The sequence below is a fragment of the Ambystoma mexicanum genome, chromosome 6p, assembly GCF_040938575.1.
Source record: "Ambystoma mexicanum isolate Mex_15411 chromosome 6p, UKY_AmexF1_1, whole genome shotgun sequence".
Classification (NCBI taxonomy): domain Eukaryota; kingdom Metazoa; phylum Chordata; class Amphibia; order Caudata; family Ambystomatidae; genus Ambystoma; species Ambystoma mexicanum.
Window position 1 is genome coordinate 425,321,356 of NC_090935.1, and position 19,233 is coordinate 425,340,588.

A 19,233-nucleotide genomic window follows, 5' to 3' on the forward strand; every position below is an offset into this window, starting at 1 on the left:
AATAGGCAATACAATAAATAAATACAAACCTTTTTCACCAAGTACTCAGTGTGGCGCAGTTCCTGAAGTGTGGAGCAATATTTACGACTGGTATTTCAAAAGGACCCCTCTGGGTAGGCAAAAATGTTCACTGTTTTGCCTGGTTCCTTTGGAAATTGTATAAGTAGACCCAGTCTCCTACATTGTATTCTTTTCTGGTAGTCTTTAAGTCATAGTGGGTCTTCATGCTGTCTGCAGATCTCTCTAGATTTCGCTGAGCATAGGCAAAAGCATGTTGAAGGTGTTTTCTCAGGTTTTCAACATACTCATGAGTTGTGGAATCATTGGTCAATGTCTGCTCTTGGGTTCTGTAGAGCAGATGGCTGAGAAGCACCATCCTGCACCCAGTCATCAGCTCAAACAGTGACATTTTAGTTGCAGATGAAGGGGTAGATATGATGGCCATTAGACAAGAGGTAATCGAACATCCCAACTTGGCCCAGAATCTGCCACAAACTTTTTTAATATGCTCACAATTGTTTTATTATATCTCTCACTGCACCACTAGAGTGGTGCTTGGCGGTAAGCAATGTGTAGCTTCTTTTTGACCCCAAGTACCTCCCACATGTTTTTCATTACTTCGCTGGTGAAATGGCTACCTCTGTCTGACTCGATCCTGTGGGGTAGTCCAAAACGGGAAAAGATGTGGTTGATCATCAGGGCAGCTGCTGTTTCTGCCTTGCAGTTTGGGGCCGGGAGACATTCCACCCATTTAGTAAACAAGCATGTCACGGTCAACATGTGTTGGTTTCCCCTAGAGGAGCGAATCACGGGCCCAATGAAATCGACTTGTAAATCTGACCATGGCAGTGTCATCCCCTCTTTCTTTAGGAGAGGCGCACGGTGTGTGAGGGATGTTGGCTGAAATTTTGCACACACAAGAGACCCCTTGAAGTTTTGGTTGAGGTCCTGCCCCATGTGTGGCCAGTATGCAACCTCTCTTAAGATTTCAAGTGTTGTATGAAACCCCCTATGACCGGCTGTGGCCGCAGCATGGGCGTGACTTAACATCATGATTCGGAATGAGGTAGGGACCACCCACTGATCATGGCCAGCTAGTGATCTCCTGAGCAACAAACCGTGTTGGACTTGGAACATTTTTGGACATTTCATCAACACTCCGAGGTCTGCTTTCCCAATGTAATCGGTATTCGTCAGGGGAAAGTTCTCAGGGTCTTCAATGTGTTGATAAAACTTACCAATTATTGGATCCCCTTTCTGAGCTGTAATCAAATCAGCATCTGAGGTCCCCTTACTCCATTGTGCAGTTGAGAGTTCATTGTGAGCATTTTCCTGGGACCTAGTGATAGTAGTGACCTGGATCTCCCCCAACAGGGACTCGATCTCTAGTAGATCCCCTTGGATGGCCCCAGTTTTGGCCAGCTGATCAGCTAAGTCCTTTCCAGTTTTGTCTGGTCCCTCTACTTTGGAAAGACCCTTGATCTTTTTCTAGTAGATGGTCATCCCATTCGAGGTGACCAGATCATCAAAGTTTTGAATTAATTTCCCATGTTTCAGTGGTTTATTATTAGCACAGTTAACCAGGTGCTCCACAAACCCGTTCCGTACATAATCCGAATCAGTGATTATGACCAGTTCGTGGAGTAGATGTTGGACAGCAGTGAGGATGGCTTGATGCACAGCCATCAACTCTACCACTTGACTACTTCAGGACCAATCTTGTACCCAGCGGAGGGGTCTGGGGTCTCATTCACCCATGCATTCCCTACACCGGCCACAAGTTCTTTTTCCCCGTTGTTGTCAACATGGTAAGAGCATCCATCCACATAGACATTGGGCATTCCCTCACACTTGTCTTCTTCAAAGACTTTGTGTGGGGGATTGAGGTATGCCTCCATGTTGTCCTTGATTTTTAGACTTTTCATCCTCGAGACAGTTTTCTCTGGCACAATCATGTAAGTCAGCCAGACCTTGCGCGAGGGGACTCTTCTTGTTTTGGCCATATCTGACCTCCACAGGAAAGCCATGCATTGACAGAATCCAGGAAGTAATTTGGGAATTACTCACATTTCCGGCCAGGATTCTGCCACTTTGGAGATATTGCAGAGGCTGGTGTGGAGTCTCCACTATGATGTGTTCTCCCTGGATAAACGGGCGGTAATTCTTCAATACCCACACCATTGCCAGGAGTGCCTTCTCACAATTGTTGAATTTTTCCTCCACAGCGGATAAAGTTTTACTTGCATAGGAGATTACTTTATTGACCTTGTCATGCTTTTGGTATAATACTGCAGTCAAGCATGTATTAGAGAACCCTGTCTCCAAGAAGAACTCCTTGTTTTTGACAGGGTAAGCTAGGCAAGGCGCTTGTGGGAGGCTTCTTTTAAGTTGTCTTACTGCCTCGGCTTGTTCTGGACCCCACTCCCACTTCACCCCCCCCTTCAAAAGATGAATCAGGGGTCTTGTGATCTCTGCGTAGTCCTCAATGAACTTTCTTTTTTAATTAGTCAATCCAAGGAGGCTCCTTAGTTCCCGCAGAGTTGTGGGGTCTTTCAATTTCTGGAGTGCTTCCACTTTCTTTTCCTGGGGACAGAGACCCTGAGGCGTAATCTCATGCCCCAAGAAATTGACACGGGTTCTACACCACTGTGCCTTTTGAAAGGAAAGTTTTGCTCCGACAGCCCTCAACTGGGTCAGAAAATAACAAATCTCTGCTATGTGTTCATCCACAGTTGAGCTTTTGATGAGAACATCATCTACATAAGCCAGGTTACCCCTCTCACCAAGGTCGGGCATGGCCTTATTTAGAAAAATGTTGAATTCATTGCCGGAGTTGATGTGTCTGAAGGGAGTCCGGGTCCATTTGTACTTCTGCCCCCCAAAGGTAATGGCCAACTTATATTGGTCCTCCCTACTGACAGGTACAGTCCAGTATCCAAATGGTCAGGTCTATAGCAGTGAATACATGTGACCCCTGGATCTGGGCCAGCCCTTGGTCAATGTAGGGGAGAGGCAATCGGGAAGTATGGACCTGTTTGTTGAGCTCCCTAAGGTCGGCACAGAGTATCCACTGGCCGTTTGGCTTCAATATCCCCAGCACTGGATTATTGAAGGTGCTGTGGACTGGACGGATTATCCCACGGGACTCAAGGTTCTTAATTATTTCATTAAGGGACTCCATTGATGCGAGAGGCAAGCAATACTGCTTCACAAACACTGGAGTCATGCCAGGGTCCGTGGGAATTGTTGTTGTGTGGTGTGGTACGACCACAGTCATATGAGTCCACCGCAAAGAGATCTTGAAAATCCAAGAAAACTTGTTTCAACTTTTGCTTCTGCTCCAGAGTCTCACAGGCATCAGCTAGGTTGACTCTCTCTTCAACCATCTGCCTGACACCTGGAAAGACGTCTGGTTTTGCTATCTCAGCGGCCTCCTCCAGCTGGGTGGAGCAGTCCCTGGTTAAAGTGCTGATTTGGACTGGTGGTTTCAGGTGGGGAAGGCAGGCCTCATGGACCTGGAAAATCACCTCATCCCTCCTGGAGTCACAGGTCACACCCTCCTTACCATAAGGGCAGGAAGTGTACACCAGGAAGTTCCCCCCATGCCGGGTAAAGATCCTGTCTGGTGTTGTGTTCTCATCACTAACACTGTCAAAACATACCTTGGGGATTGGTCCTAACAGTTCATTTCCTAAATCTATGGAAAAATGTTGGTCATCAACCGCCATTCCAATAATGGTGCCTGCGGTTAGAGTGATACTCTTTAAATCGCTGTTATCCACCTCTATTGGAATGGTGTCATGTTCTATATTGACTAGTGGTGTTGGGTTTACCCCCAACCCTTGCTGTTGGAGAGAAGCATTTAGATGAATATAGGCATCAGGGTTTTTCAATGTCTGTCCTCTTTTAACTTTCACTTCCAGGGAGAATTGCCGGGTCCTTTTTGGGATGGTGACTTCCTCTCCAATCTGAATTTCAACTGCATAAGGCTGCAGTTGACCTGATCTAAATGCTTTCTCTGGGTCATCAAAGCCCATGGGATTATCCGCTAATCGGGACCAAGCTTTGAAGTTTATTAGGTCCAAACTAATGGCAAAGCGATTGAGAATATCACTGCCTAAGTAAAAGCCGGCAGTGACGTCTCGCACGACCCAACAATTATGGACTATGCTCTTGTTGCCTATGGAGATTTTGAACATACACCTGCTTGGCAGGAGATCTTTGGATTTGGGTGTTTCCAGATCCATTTCCCATTTGTCTATCAGTTTGAATGTGGGAATGGCTGGATCTTTTGGGTGTTGACATAGCTTCACTGATGAAGCTCTTACCGTTGTTCACACACACTCGGGCAAGAACGGAGTCCTTCCCTTCATTTAACTGAACAGGGATGAACAACTGCTCTCCAATTTGCTGGATATCAGCCAGGCTTTGAGCTGATTTCACATCTTTCTGGACTATAGTAGTGGGGATTGGTAAAGAATTTCAGAGTGTTTCCTTCCAGTGTGGAATGCCACCTTAAACTGGAAGGAAGGTTGATTTTCAGAAATAGAGAGGACCCCCCATCACCAGTTTGTTGTCCTACTGCTATTACTGCACGTCTGGAATTTGGTTGTTCTGGAAGTGAAATTCTACTTGGTCAGATTTTTGTTCAACCATGTGGCAGGTGCCATTTAAACTAACATGGTTGACACTCTGTTTCACTTTTATTGGCCGGCTAGTCTAGGTACAGAGGACCTTGTTTACACAGTCTATTAGGGGTGACAACCTTCCCAGGAGGTCATTCCCTAGTAAACAAGGGGTTCCCTCTAGAGTTACAACTATGACCGGGTGCTTCACCTTGTGTCGCCCAATTTTAATGTCCAAATCTGCAGTCCCCTCGACGGGAATTTCCTTCCCGTCAAAGTTCTGAAGATGTCCAGGAAGAAGGGTGAGAGGAATCTGGTAATTCTCCCCCCTTCCTGATTTCAGATTATCAAAGGCCTTTTTGGACAGAAGGGTAGCTTGGGATCCAGTGTCCACCAGTGCCAAATTGTACCCTGCCCCTGTATTTCTACTGGGGCATAGAATCTTCCCTCCTTCTCAGCAAGGGGGCACAGATAATGCACATTTTTTGACAACTGGTGGGTTAGTTTTCTAGTTTTGGACACTGATAGGGAGGTGATTTGAGCAGGATTCTGTTTGGATTCTAGGGAATCTTAAAAGAAAAGGTGGCAACTAGAGATGGGATAAGTTTTGAGTTCCCCTGGTTCTGGTGCTGGGATGCCCCCCCCCCCTTTTTGGAGGCAGTCACCAGGATGGGTTTGAACCAGGGGATTTTCTTGTTGTTGGTTCTGGGGTTGGATGATAGGCGGCGCTAGCTCAGTCCCCTCATCTCACCAGTCTGGATTTGAATACTTTGGGACCCATTTTTCTTTGGGAGGAGTTCCCCCATCTCTGAAGGAGAAGATCCTTTTCCCAGGATCCTCTGAGAATCCCTCTCCTTCAAATTGGAAGATCTGTACCTCCTCCACAAAATGGGTCTGTTTGGGTACTTTGTTTCTCCTACCCCCCTCTGCTCCTTGGGTGCCAGACTTTCAGGGACAGGAGATTTTGGTTCCGGTTCCTGGGTTTCCAGTGGCTTTTTACAAGTGGGGAAGGAAGCTTCCTCCAAGGCTTTACACCCCCTTCCCCTTGTGCCTCCTCCCTGGGAACCGGTTGGTTGTCAGGGTGCTGCCCCCATCATTGTTCTGGAGCACCAGGTCCGAGGTTTGAGGGATTCTGCGCCGGCATGCTCATCTGAGGGTTCTGTTGAGCCCTGAGCATGTGACCCAGATCCTGTGCCATGTTTTGGACCTGGCGCTCTAACTGTGTAACCCACTCAGGCTGATACGGGGTTCTCATTTCACCCCTGGGCTGATCCCGGGAAGGGTAGCTATCCCTTCTCTGATAATACCCCGGGTTTGGAAGATTTGGGTACCCCTCCACCCTTGGCCTCCCCTCTCCCGAATTAGGTTGTCTGGGCTCAGGAAAGTGGGGAAAGAAGGATGGATTGTTCTGGGGTTGAACGTTTTGTGGGTACCTGGGGAACAAGTTCTGTCCAGGATATGGGAAATTTCTGCCCTCCTGAGGGAAGTGAGGAGGGAAGTTCCCTGGGTTAGGTGCTGTTTGGTTGGATCCCCCCACTTGGGCTGGAGGAGTCCACACATAACCCAGGATGGGTCTATTCCCCTTGTAGTGGGGATTTACATAGTCAGGGGAGTGAGTTTGTGGGACTACCTCCTTGGCTCCCTGTCGGTGACTGGCCCAAGGGCCTTCTGGGCTTGGGATTATTCTGATTTTGTGCAGGCGGGTTTTTAGGCCCCCCGTATCCAAATCTAAAATGGGGGCAACCTTCACCTCTGCCACCTTCGCAGCAGCAGGGGTGTTGGTTGGTTTTGGGCTTTCAGGATTATTCTTGCTTTCTATTGGCTTTTGCACCTCATAAATTCAGGTGGCCTGTTCAATGACCCAGTCTAGTGATCTTTTCTCATGAAAATCTCTCACTAGCTGGGTCATGATGTACTTTGGTAGAGCGTGGAAAAAAGTATTGACAAATTATTTGCTGTCCGTGCGCACCCTTCTGGTAGTCTGTGCAAAGGCACGCTTTAATTCCTGCACACATTCTTGTGGAGCCTGATCCTCCCCACATTGTAAATTGTAGGCTGCCTTGCGAGTCTCATGGGGATTTCTGTGAACAGAAAAATGCTTCAAGATGGCCGCCCTATAGGTGGACCATCTAGAATGATTTTGGTCCTCCAGCCCCGCAAAGAAACTGGAGTATTCTCGTGAGAAGGTCCATTTCACATACTGAATGCAGCTACTGCTGTCTTCCAAATGGAAAGTTTCCATCATCTGCTCAAAGAGCTCTAAGTGCTCCCAAACAGAATACTTAGCGTTCTTATGATAAGGCGTGATGACGCTCCTTATCGCCTTGATTTGTTTTAAGGTGTCCTTAAGCAAGGCCCTTTTTGCCTTATTGGCCCTCTTGGTTCGGGTAACCCTGGTCCAATCCTCCTCTGACTCAGAGGCACTGCTCCCAGAGGTGCCCGTCTGGTCTTCTAGGTTCTCCCGGATTCTACGAGCCTGGGAATGGCTGGCAAAATGTGGGGACCTAGTCTCCTCTGTCCTGGGGTGCTCAGAGGAGTCTTTTGATTCCTCCTTGCTCCCAGGATTTGATGGGTTCCCCCCACACTGTCCTAGCTGGGCAGAGGTTTTTAGGATGCCCTTAGTGGGCCTACTCTCCTGGAGTTCCCCACTAAATTTCACATGGCTTCGGTATCCATATCCAGATGCCTGCCCATCCATTCCTGGGAGGTGCTGGTCTATGAGCCCCATACTTCTGATTGGATTGAAATCTGCCATCCTCGTGGCCGTGGGCTCATGTGCACCAGTGGACATGGGGTTGGCAGAGTCCAAGGCCTGGGAGAAATGAAGGCCTCTGGTACTAGGGCTCCTGATGTTATGCTCAGGTGTCTCCCTTTCCCAGCGAACCTCATCTTTGTCAGCCCCCTCTCCCTTTTGCCATGCAAGAACCTGAGCTTTCTGTTCCTCAATCAAGGCCTTACTAGTCTCTATCAGTCTCTCTTGCATGGCTACCTGCCTGTGGAGTCTGTCATTGTTCTCACAGAGAGCCTCAATTTCTCTCTGTGCTTCCTGGGTTGTTTTTGAGTACTGGGCCAGTCTTTGCTGCAGGAGGGTTACCTCCTGAGTCCTGTCCAGACTGGCCTGGTCCTTCCTTGCTCAAGCCTCTTCCACCCTCCTGGTGTGCTCCAACAGTTTTTGATCATCTTTTTGGAGGGCACCCAGTCCTTGGAGGGCCAGGTGATTTTTTTTTGGTTTCTCTTGTAAATAGCAGACTTCCTGGCCTAAGGTGTCCCTTTCCTGAGGAAGAGCCTGCCTCTCTGCCGGCAGGTCGTCCCTCTGTCTTTGAAGTGCACCAGCTTTCTGGCGCTCTTCATCAAATTCTGCCTGGGTGTCCAGGTCTTTCAGAATTAATTTGTTGCTCTCTGCCTTCTCTCTATCTAGGTGGCTTTGTAGGGTGACTGCCTGCTCTGTTCATGCCCTGTTGAAATTGATCTGTTGCTCCAGCTTTTTCTGGCTCTGCAGTAGGGAGTCCAAACTTTCTTGGTACTCCTTCTGCAGGGCCAGAATTCTGGTATCCTGTTCTGCCTTTTCCTGCTGCAGGATACCCATGTCCTCTTCTATTTTGACTATATACTGCCTACTTTCATTTTCTGACTCCTGGCTCCTCTGCAGCCTCTGCAGCCTCTGCTCAGAAGAGTCCAGATTAGTTTGGGCCTTTTCTAACGCCATCAGTTGCTTACTTGCCAGATCTTGGCCTTCAGCATATTTATCCTGTATGGCCCCAATGGATAAATATAGATATGCCGCTATCTTGGCAATCTTATTTTATTCTTCCTTGGCCTTAGGGGCCATATATAGTTCGCTCAGGGCCACATATAAGGGACCCTGGTCTTTCCATGTATCTAACCCTGTTGCAGTGATCTGTTGTGTGATTGCCTGCAACCACACTTTCTGATCCTGCTCTGTCCATTCACCTCTCACAAATAACTTATTCATAAGGTGTTCTCTAGCCAAATTGATGTCTACCAATGTCGCCTTTCTGGAAATATTAATTTCCTTCCTGATTTACAGAAGTTTATTTTATTTTTGCAAAACAGACCGTTTCCTTAGAGCGTTCCTTTTTGAAGGGTGCTTTTACAGCATAACACAGCATGGTAGCCCAACAGGATTTATGTATCCTATTAGTTAGCACACTGTGTTAAGCTGTCATAAGTGGTATGTCTAATCCAGAAATCCCGCGACGAGCCCCAAATCTGTAAGTGGTTTCAACCCAGCACTCCACCTAAGTCAATGCCTAGCGTGAGATGCCCAGCTGGAACCCTTATTTATATATTTTTATGGCAAAAGTTATTTTATTTCTGGATGATGTACCCTTATATAATGCCCCTCTCTTTGAATCCCCCCGTTCTCACTGAACCAAGAAGTAGGTTTGTTCTGCAAAGGTAAAGGATTTATTTGATGAATTAAACAATATACATATCACACTTTTATGAATATGCACAATATCTAGATATCACACTTAATATTTATACACTGATCAGCAATGGGTGATAGCACAACAATCAACAATCTCTTTAATCAATAGGAGTATGGGTGAGAAGAATAATGTAGCAGAGAATCAAACTTTGTGTGGGTTCAATGAAATGCAATGATATGAAATTAATGCAACACAGAAATGAAACTTGATATGAATTCAATCAAAGACAATGTAATCACTCTTTCCCCGTTATTATTCAATCCCCCCCTATTATGCAAGATGAAGAGATGGAATGAGGACACACAGGTTTCAGGAATATACAATCAACAATGCAGTTCAATCCTGATTCCCCAGCAAGCTTAGTGAGAACAGGAATGATTTTAAAACAGGTCAAATGCTTTTGAATGTGATTTGAAATGAATGGGAAAAATACTGAAAATGTATTTTAATTCGCTAAATGGGATTCAAAACTAGTGGGAGCCGCTTTAGATAGGTTCAGGTAGACACTAGCAATGATGTTTGAATGACTAATAGATAGGAAGCTGAATTCAAAGATTGCATGCAAGAAATAGCAATTTTATCTGGAATGGAATTGAGCCAAATGCAAAATCGCTGCAAACATTTGTGCACGCAGAAATGAGATTACAGAACAACTATAAGGAGTTGGCGTACAGTTCTTAGTTCATTTGAAATCTGAGGATGTTAGCTCTATTTAAATTCTGTTACTAGCCTGTACGGTTAAAATGTTACAGAGGTTTTAGTAAAGGTCGATTTTTCAGAAAAGAGTCAAGATTTCAAATGAGAGATGCGCTGTTGAAGAATATAAACAAGGATTTCTTAACACTAAGGGAGGCTATGATGATGCGAGATACCAACGGTACAGCCACCAGTCAGAGGCTCCTCTGTCTGATCTTTGTCCGCTGTGACACTTGCCTTCTTCAGCAACTATATTAGAGCAAAGATGCTTTATCACTACAATTATCACAGGATTATGTGGATGAGAGAAGGATTCAGGATAGACAAAAGAGATTCTACAATACAATCTGGATGTGTTGGAATGGGTTGGCTAGGATTACTTAAAACTAAGAGATGGCTATGGACAGTTCTACGCTAAATATTCACAACTATGGCTTGGGATAGGAATGGGCCTTCAAGATCTGGTCAAAGATTTGGATGGGAATTCGCTCGCCACCGGAGAGCTCTCGGGCGCTTGGTTCTGCTCTCAGCAAGGCACTCTGGTCTGCATGGCCTCTGGTTTTGGATCTGACGGGTTGGTTCTGGGCACAGCTCTGCTCTACCGGTTTGGATCTCTGGGTTCTAGCAAGGGTTCTTGGCAAGAAGCAGCCAAAACAGCACAGCCAGGCTGTTGAATTGGTTGGATCCGTGGAAGTTTGGGGTTAAAATCATGTTGCAAGATTCTAAAGGCCAGCTGAGAAGGGTTCAGCTTTTTGGATTGGGCATTTTGCTTCAGGGTTCTGTAGTCTGGATAGTTCTGGAGTCTGGATAGTTCTGGAGTCTGGATTATCCTTCAGAGCGCTTTGCCAGTAGATCAGTGATGGGTGAATGTGTGTGTTTTTTTCTGTGCCCTCAACAGTCCCTATTTATGTGTTTCTAAAGGGGGTGGGTAGGCTGATTATACTATGCCCAACCCTCTAAGAAGCTGATATGTCAGAGAATTTCCTCTCCCCTGATTTGAGAAGCAACAGTGTGACATGATGTGTCATGATGTGTCATGTTTATGGTCCAGGGAGAAAACCCTCCCCTTTGTTTCTGTACAGTATATCTTATTTTTCACACAAAAAATATTCATAATATCCCCAACTTGCTAATATTACATATTTACATCCAAATTAAATAAGGCACGCATCCATCAAAGTCCCATCTTCTGGAGAGCTTCGGTTCACGAATGACTTTTGGTTGTTTACTCAGTGTCAGTTCTGTACCAATTTTTCCACATACATGCACATACCGTCTGGGCATATTCCTGTAAAATTACATATTTTTAACATTATCACAACGGCTACAAAGTCCACATTTTGATAATTCTGTCTCTGAATATTGCACAAGTTCCAGAGTGGTTTCTACTTGTGAGCAACATTTTCATTTTAATAACCTCTAAATTCCATATTTTTACCAGTTCAGCACAATTTTCTATAAGTCTTTTTCTCTAACATATAGTTACTTCAGTTCCCAATCCACATTTTCAGTCTAGCCCTGCCTCCAAGGCTTGGCTGAGCCAGAGATGCAACCTGAGCTTGTTCCTGCCAGGGCTCGTTTCTGTTGACGCCCCAAATTAGCATTTCCTTTCAGTTCAAGGATCGATTGTCTCTTAGCAGAGCTACAGGCCAAAGTCCCCCTACCAGTTCCTTTCACACACCCCTGCCAGTTTCTCAGCAGAGCAGGGGGGAAGATTCCTTTGTTGGGTAGAAGGTGGGGAATGTCTTTGAAGCTCAGTGTGGCTAACCTTACTCACTTTTAAAACAGTGTTTAAATAGTCTTGTCCTAAAATACAAATTATATTTTTACAAATATATCCACAAATCTCTTAATTCCAGCCTTTTTAAAATATAGTTTTGAATTGTATCCACCTCTATTGCTTTTGATAGGAGTTCTTTTCCATACTTAGATCTTAATGTAGAAGTTTAAATCGCCAGCTTCTGACACAGGCGAGCAGAGGTATTGCGCCCATTTTTAACATATTTTTCCAAGCAAGCATCCTTCAATGTGGATTTTCTTCTGATAAATGTACTTCTGATGACATTGTACTTAGGTGTATTCTTCAAGTAAAGTGATGTTTAACACCCAAAAAGGAGGGTGGATCTTTTGTGAGGTTTGGGAACCATGATTTTTGCAAATTTAACAGCCAGGAAAAACAGATTTTCAAGCAGCTCTGTGTTTCTCTTGCAATGCAGGACTGCCTTTTCAAATAGTTTCATTTTCCTCTGTGGGCAGCCAAATGATTGGTTTTGGCAGTGGTCTTCTGTGTTACCACTGACATAGGCAAAAGTGGATTGGCGGCCTATTTTTCGGGTTTTCCTGCGCACTTCTGGGTGATTTTAGCGCGCATAATGCTTTCAGCGGCCATTCTGAAGTTCCTGAGGCACACGGCGCACAGTAATGTTGCAGGGCCTGGACTAGTGGGTTAAAACATCCCACATCCTCTCTCTCCTCGATTCCAGAACAATAGATCCCTGAACCTGGGAGAAGGGAGATTCAACCCGGAAAAATATGGGGGAAATTCGCGGTACCCAAGCAACTCCGGGAGAAGGGACAGTTACACTTTTTGCGAGCAGCAGAGGTATGACTCGAGAACTCGCTATAGCCCAGAAAAGGTCTTGGAGCTGGAGCAACAGATGCTTAAACTGACTGGTGATATGGGGCGCATGTTGAGGGCTCAGTCCATCTCTCAATGGTATCATTACAAAATATCCCACAAAAAATATCGCCGTACATATGGGCGTTTGGCTTGCCATAGGTGATATTTTTGGGGAGAATATTTTGTGAGAGGGGGAGTTGCGGGGGTGTCCCCCGCACATTTTAAAATAATTCAGGGGTTGTGGGGGTGTCCCCCACAGGGTCCATGGGTCAATATTGCCACATAAATATGGCAATATTTTTGTATCACAATATTTGTGCGGGGATATTAACACATGGAACCATCTCAACCTAACCCTGTTTCACAGAATTCCCCAAGGAGGTAATGTTGGGAGGAAATGTCTGATAAACCCCAGGTTCAGAGGAGGGGGCCCCGGTGGAGGGGAGAAGACAAGCTCTAGAGGAAGCTTCCTTTATCACCAAGACAGAACCCCTAGAGACCTCTCAGCCTCAAAGTGACTCTTCCACCCCTGAGCTTAAGATCATCCCCTTTGAAAGACCTTCTTTTTCAGAAATGGGAAGATCCCTCCCAAAGAAAAGTGGGTCCCAAAAGACCCAGAGTGGGACAGGTTAAGTATGGAGACCGATTCAGAACATACACCATTCTACCCCTAAAATGGGATCCAGTCAGAATAGAAACAGAAGTGTCCTACCCCCAAACAGGCTCTGATAAATGCCTCCAGATAAAGGGGGACAGCAAGAATCAGGGGAGAAAGAGGATTCCCCATTGTTAGTTGCAAAGTTTTCTTTACAGATTCCCAATCTCCGAAACAGAAAATTGCCCAAGGTCACCTGGTGTCGGAGCTCAATATTAAGAAAATGACTGCTGAGCTGGCAAATAACTCACACCTTCTTTGCACCCTGGAGGAGAAAGAAGCCCAATTCTATGAGCCAGTCAATATGCAGGGTCAGTGTGAATTATCAACTCTGGTGAACACTGGATCTCCAGCCACTCTCTTTTCCAAAAAGGCATTTGACCATCTAAACTCAGGACAGGGGGAGGGCCACCAAATTACTCTCACACCACTTCCTGGACAACTCAAAAATGTCAACAGGAATGATATTTCCGTCGAAGGGACTGCAGATCTGGAGATCAAAATGGGCGACATGGGTTAAAACACCAGTAATGCTTGTGACTCCAGAGGGCACACCTTGTTTACTGGGGAACAATCTCCTGAGGAGGTTATCACCTGTGATCAAGATCGTCTGGACCAAGACTAACCGCCTATACAATTAAAAATGAGTACCAATTATGTAAGCATGAATGATACCTGTCATTTAATTGATCGACATTCAGAAAAAGTAAAATTCCATTTCAAGAATAACCAAGTCCCAGACATCATTGTTATCTCTGTGGAAGAACAAACTGGTGATGGGAACCTTTCTCCATCCTTGAAAATCAACCTTCCTCCCAGTGGCAATCCAGACTGGAAGGACATACTCTAAAATGTTAAACTAGTCCAAAATCAGAAGAAACCTTGATTCCTGTGAAACCAGACAAGGAAGAACCCGCTCAAAGTCTGACAGGCATTCAAAGCAAGGCTGAACATTTGATGGGGAGGAACCTGTGCTCACAGGAGTATGCCTGACTAATGGAAGGAGCTTCATCAGCGAAGGATTATTCAGGAAACACGCAAATGATCAGACCCTTCCCACATTTAAATTGATTGACAAATGGGAAGTAGGTCTGGAAACCCCAACTTCCAAACATCTCTTGTCTAGCCAGTGTATGCTAAAGATTTCCATTGGCAACAAAAGCATCAGAATAATTGTTGATGAGAGATGTCCCTTCTGCCTTTTATCTGGGAAGTGACATTCTCAACCGATTTGCAATCAGTTTTGACCTAATTAATAATAAAGCTTGGTCCTGACTGGGAGGAAACCCCATCAGCTCTGACAACACTGAAAAAAGCATTCCAGTCAGCTCAATTGCTGCCTTAGGTGGTTGAAGTTCAAGTGTGAGAATATGTTACCATACCAGGACAGTTGCAACAATTTACTCTTCCCCTCAAAATTAAGTATCAGGACGCCTATATAAATTGAAATTCCCCCATCAAACAACAAGGTGTGTATTTAAATCTGACACCTCGAGTAGACCCAGAACACAACTTAATTTGAATATTGGTGGATAACAGCAACGCTCAAAGTATCACTTTGGATGCAGACACCTTTATTGGAATGGCGGTTGATGCTCACCATTATTTTATTGATTTAGGTAATGAAGTCATGGGACTGATCCCAAACGACGATTATGACATCAGCGACTGTATCTTTACTAGGCATGGGAGAAATTTCTTGGTGTACTCTTCCTGCCCCTACAGGGTTGAAGAGGTGACCTGTGACCTCAGGAGGGAGGAGGTAGTGTTCAGAGTCAAGGATCACTAACTAGAATCCCTGGAACATCCTGCCCAGGTCAACAGCATCAAAAGCCATCTCTCCACCCAACTGGACGATACCGCTGAAATTGTCAAGCCCGAGGTCTTTCCAGGCTTCAAGCAGATGGTTGAGGAAAGGATCAATCATGCTGATGCCTGTGAGAGCGAGGAGAAAAGATAAAAACTAACACAGGTCTTCCTGGAATTCCAAGATATCTTTTCAGTTGACTCATATGACTGTGGACACACCTCTATTCATTCAACCACCATACCCACGGACCCCGAAATACCTCCTGTATTTGTTAAACAGTACTGGTTACCTCTCGTGTCCATGGAGCCACTCACAGAGATTATTAAGAACTAAGAATCCCATGGGATAATTAGTCTGATCCACAGTACCTTCAACAACCCGGTACTCGGGATACTCAAACCAAATGGCAAATGGAGACTATGTGCAGACCTGAAGGAGTTGAATAAATGGGTCCACATGTCCAGATGCCCACTTCCCTGCATTGATCAGGGGCTGGCACAGATCCATGTCTCAAAGGTGTATACCACCATTGACCTGACCAATGACTACTGGACAGTACCTGTGAGTAGGGAAGATCAGTACAAGCTTGCCTTTACCATTAGGGGGCAATAGTACATGTGGACCCAAACCCCCCTTGGATACATCAAGTTTGGCAATGAGTTCAACATCTTTCTACATAAGGCCATGCCTGACCTGGGAGAAAGGGTAAACCTAGCCTATGCAGATGATGTTCTGATCAAGAGCTCAACTGTGGTGGAACACATAGCAGAGAACTGCTATGTTTTAAACCCATTGCAGAATGCCGGAGGAAAGCTGTCCTTTCAGAAGGCACTGTGGTATAAAACATGAGTGAACTTCTTAGGGCACGAGATCACCCGTGAGTGTCTTAATTTCCAGGTGAAGAAGGTGGAAGCCTTTATGAAATTGAAAGACCATACTACTCTGCGAGAATGAAGAAGCCTTCTTGGAATCACTAATTATAGTTGGAAGTTCATTGTAGAGTATGCAGAGGTCACTCGAAATATGGTAAATTTATTTAATGCCAGAATCAAGCGGCAGTGGGGTCCGGAGTAATCGAAGGCAGTTAAACAAGTGAAAAGAAGCCTTTCCCAGGTTACTTGTTTTGCTTACCCCATAAAGAACAAGGGAGTTCTTCTTGGAGAAGCTGTTCTCAGATACTTGCTGAGCAGCGGTGTTGTATCAAAAGCATAACAAGGTCAACAAAGCTATCTCGTACACGATTTAAACATTGTCCTCTGTGGAGGAAAAATTCAATGACTGCGAGAAAGCACTCCTGACAACAGTGTGGGTGTTGTAAAATGACTGCCCATTCATCCAGGGGGAGCACATCATTGTAGAGACTCCTCACCAACCCTTGCTATATTTCCAAAGTTACAGAATCCGTGTGGGGAATGTTAGTAATTCTAGAATTATGTCCTGGATTCTGTCCATGCAAGGCTTTCCTGTGGGGGTCAGATATGGCCAAAGCAAGAAGAGCCCCCTAGTGCAAAGGTTGGCGGACTTGCATGATTGTGTTAAAGAAAACCGTCAGGCATTCTTAACTTCCCCATACAACGTTTACGAAGGAGACACATGTCAGGGGATATGCACAGTTTATGTGGATGGGTGCTCCTACCATGTTGATAATAACGGAGATAAAGAACGAATGGCTGGCATTGGGAATGCCTAGGTGAATGATACCCTGTAACCCTCTGCTGGTTACAAAAAAGGGGCCCAAAGTAGTCAGGTTGCAGAGTTGATGGCCATTCATCAAGCCGCCCTCACTGCAGTGCACCACCAACTCAAAGAAATGGTTATAATCACTGACTATGATTATGTCAGGAATGGGTTTGTGGAGCACCAAATTAACTGGAAGAATCGAGGCATGCCTTTTGCCAACAAGAAGCCATTAAAACATGCCAAACTGATCCAGTCAATTGATAGTCTGGTGACCTCCAATGAGACGACCATCTATTGGAAGAAGATAAGAGGTAATTCGAAAATAGCGTGACCAGATTAGAGTGGGAATGAACTGGCTGTCAATCTGGCTAAAACCAAAGCTGTGCAGGGGGATTTCATAGAAACTGAATCCCTGCTGGGGGAAATCCATGTTTCCACTGTCATCAGGTCACAAACTCATGCTGACAGTGAACTCTCAACTGCCCAGTGGAATAAAGATGCCCAAGATGCAGATTTGATCACTGCACAGAATGAGAACCTGATAACTGGGCAATGTTATCGACCCTGTGGGTTTCCCTCTAACAGAGTCAGATTATGCCAGTAAAGAGGATCTCTTGGTGTTGATGAAGTTTTCTAAGATGTTCTGGATCCGAAACGGTTTGTTGGTAATGAGAGCCCTATCTGGCTGTGTCCAGTGGATGATACCTTCCCCATTCTGAAGTCTGATGTTGAACCATGCCCATGATGTAGCCACTTCCAGTCATAGGGGGTTTCACGCGACATTAGAAATCTTGCGTGAGGTTGCCTACTGGTCACACATGGACCAATGCCTCGACATTTACCCAAAGGGGTGTCTTGTATGTGCTCAATTTCAACCCAGTTTACTCACACACAGAGCTCCCCTACAACAAAGGGGAATGACACTGCCTTGGTCAGATTTGAAAGTCGATTTCATCAGGCCAGTGATTCACTCCTCTAGAGGAGACAAGTACATGTTGACTGTGATATGCTTGTTCACAAAGTGGGTAGACTGTCTTCCAGCCCCGAATTGTAAGGTCAACCACATCTTCTCTCTTTTCGGCCCTCTGCAAAGAATTTAGTCCGATTAAGGAAATCATTTTAACAGTGAGGTGATGGAGGGTAAAAAGAAAACTTCACATTGCCTACCGCCAGCCACGAGCGACGGGGGTAGAGAGATATAACAGGACAATTGTGAGTATCTTAAACATGTTTGTGGCATACTCTCGACCCAGTTGTAACATCTGATTACTGCGTGTCCTGATGGCAATTAGATGTACACCATCTTCAACAAAGGTGTCTCCATTAGAGGTTTATGACTGGTTGGACCATTGTGTTATCTCAGCATCTGCTCTACAGAACTCATCAGCAAACACTGATAAATGCATCCACCACTCATGAGTACATTGAAAATGTAAGGAAGCACCTTGGTGTCTTATACACCAACTATTCCAATAACACCCAGATTTTCATCCATATCCAAGGAGACTATGAAAAAGATGTAGCCTTGATCAATAAAATGTACTTAATCATACAAACATGGATGGCCACCCATGAATTATGCCTCAATGATGAAAAGACAGAGCTCTTAATCATTGGGTCAACTAACAGACTGAATAAACCCTCTCCCCAATATAACTCCTTCATCATTGATGGAATCAAGATGAAAGTCTCCAAGGAAGTAAAGACGCAAGTTTTCTATCTGGACTCTGCACTTAACATCAACAGACAAGTTAACGCCACAGCTTCGGCCACCAGCTACACCTGCAAATTCATGCATGTAAACCATTCTTGTCCATGGACAGCTGCATTACAATTGCTCGGGCATTAATCTTAGTTGGATTACTGCAATGCCCTATATTTGGGCACCAGCAAACACAACTCAATAAACTACAGACACTTCCAAAATAATGCCCTAAGATCTGCCTTAGGTATCCCAAAACTTCAACATATCTCCCACATGAGACGTTCCACCAATTGGTTCTCCATAAACGATAGAATTAAGCTCAAATCACTTTACCTGACTCACAAATGTCTCACTAACAAGGCCCCACTATACCTTGTTAATAGATTTACCAAACACACTTCAGAAAGACCCATCAGAAAGGCGCAATTGAATAGCCTTAGAATCCCTAACTTCAAACTCAAAAAAACGGGAGGCTCTTGCTTTCCAGTCATGGCGGCATAACTATGGAACTCTAGCCCTGATTCCTTAAGAGCTACCTCTCCCTTCCATTCCTTTAAAACCAATGCTAAGCGGTGGTTACACTCCCATGACCTGTGACTGCTTGTGTCTAATGAACCCTATATCTCACAAGAAACTGTAAATATTGTATCTAATGTTTATATAGGTACGAACCCAATATCTCACAAGAGATTGCAACTTTGTATCTAATGTTTATATATTTATGTAAATGTATGTATCTTATGTTCATGTCAATGGTAACCTTTGAAACCTGTAATGCCTTGAAACATGTTATGTGCCCAGATGCCCAAGGGCCCAGTGTGCTTTACAGATGAATAAACAATACAATACAATCCAACAATACCACCAGCACACTTTTGCTTATGCTCAGCAGAATTTAGAAAAGACTGCTGAAGAATGAAGACCTATTATGATCTAAAAACCACCAAGAAAGAGTATGAAGAAGGTGACAAAGTTTACCACTACGATT